This window comes from Rhagoletis pomonella, unplaced genomic scaffold (assembly GCF_013731165.1).
Source record: "Rhagoletis pomonella isolate Grant_MI unplaced genomic scaffold, Rhpom_1.0 Rhpom_scaffold_19698, whole genome shotgun sequence".
NCBI classification, from domain to species: Eukaryota; Metazoa; Arthropoda; class Insecta; order Diptera; family Tephritidae; genus Rhagoletis; species Rhagoletis pomonella.
In genome coordinates, this window is record NW_023478224.1 from 591 (window position 1) to 2,635 (window position 2,045).

A 2,045-nucleotide genomic window follows, 5' to 3' on the forward strand; every position below is an offset into this window, starting at 1 on the left:
TTTCTTTAAAAATTTGGCTAGGCTATGTTATACTGGTTCGTTCAAGCCATTTTTCGAAACTTACAAAGGTAAATACGAACAGGCAAACTGTGAATTTTCAGAGCTATATATTTTTAGTATTCATTACAAAATTTTACTAAAAAGTACTGCGTAGTAGGAAAGTATATTGTAAATGAAATTGTATCAAACAAGTACAATTGTACCAAAAATGCCAACACTGTTCTGTATACATACATTTTTTCTTTTTTACTTTTTTACTCTAAAGGCCGGTCCACATAGGACTTTCGCGTTGGCTTTGGCGTTGGCGTTGGTTTGACAGAACGCACGTTAAAAGAATGATTGCTACAATGAACGCTTGGCAGCGAATGCTTGGGTGACTAAATTAACATACTAACGACAGATAAATTAATATTTAATATCAATAATTGCATTAAAAACGATATTTCTTGCCTGCACTTGATTAAAAAGGGAAAATATTTCACACAATTTTATTTATTTGCAACAGCTGACGAGCAACGCACGCGAAAAGATGAGAGTTGGCCATCTTTTTGCTTTGTGTTGGCGTGAGCGTTGCCGAATTTTGGCTATGTGGACGGCTGCACTTGAATTCATGTATTCATAGTCAGCTGTTGAAGCGACGCCAACGCCAACGCAACGCCAAAGTTTTATGTGGACGGGCCTTTATTTTATCTTTCAGCTTCGCTAAAAGCACTTCTACCAACGCTTGGCTTACCAAATTTACGCCAATTGATAAAATTTTGCGATTTAAATTCATTTTCAATAATGTAAATAACGATTCGTGTTGAATCCAAAATCGCCTCGTCTGAATAGGGATGGCAACTTTTTCACTTTCAACTTCTCATTCAACTACGTATTAAACTTTTGTTGCCTGTAAAATCGCCTCGTGCGAATGCCCTATTTGAGAAAAGCGATTTCGCGTAATGAAACTCGTCTACATAAATATATATAAACAACAAAATTTTAATATGGTTTGTATAGATATATATAAATGTATGTATGTAGATTTAATTAAACTTTGAACTTACAATTTTTCTTGCAGATCCTCAACCTCCTTAGGCGTGCTGTCATAGTAAAACACCTTGCTAGGTGTTGTGGCACGATGTGGGGAACACAGAGGCGTCAACGCATCTGGCAATATGCCACAGTTCTCCTCGTCCGCGCAGTAAGACCTTCGGCTTCTGAAATGTACTTTTTTATAACTAGGAGAACTTCAACTATATAAACTTGTAATGCATTTGGAAGTGGACTGCTCCAGTAGATCGCTTACAATGGTTTTGTACACTTGCTGCTGGGCTTCCTTGTCAGGATCTGGTATTTCCGCAGCAGGCTTGAAAATTTTCGGCACAACGCCCCGTTTAGGTTACGCTTTTTAGCGTAGCCTAACACAATTTAAAACATTTCTTTTAATAAAATGCAGTATTAATGAAAAGTGAAAAATATAAGCTTCCGGGCGTTTCACATTTACGATGAGGGCGGCTACCTTTCGTGAAATTTACTCCTGAGTCACACCATCCTCACGAAATACAATAAGCGTTTATTGGCGAATTAAATAGTATAACTTACCCATTTTATATTGAAGCTCGTTCTCGAAGTCATCAGTGGTGAAGTGTTTTACACAGATGACGCTGGTTCGGGCGTTGAAATCCGTTGGTCTCCGGCAGAACTGGATCCACTTTTCCACCAACTCAATGTCGGCCGGAAAAGTAAAAAACCGCACCCAGATCCTTTGGCACTAACACTAGCACAATTAGCCACTGCACACCTAATTTTTTTCTTTAATTTATAACTTTTTTTATAAGTTTTCACAAAAAACCATATATGTAATACTTCTATATTGGCAGTAAGCTATCTTCTCAATGTGTAAAAATTCCGAAATCAGAACGAGACAGTCTAGTACCATATTTGTATATGTATTGTATACGTGTATATTTATGAACGAAAAAATTCGAACAACTGTCAAATCACTCCAGTGGCGGATTTAATTTATAGTAATTTAAAAACGGCCAAGGTGTAGTTTAAAAAAA

The 2,045-nt window shown here is 36.9% G+C and overlaps 1 long non-coding RNA gene across 1 annotated transcript; it reads left to right on the plus strand.

The window, feature by feature from the left end:
• The first annotated feature begins 698 nt into the window (after positions 1–698).
• Positions 699–1,463, plus strand: LOC118732396. Its single transcript, XR_004992128.1, has 2 exons — positions 699–989; positions 1,061–1,463. It is a non-coding gene; the product is annotated as an uncharacterized LOC118732396 (long non-coding RNA).
• Positions 1,464–2,045: the final 582 nt, after the last annotated feature.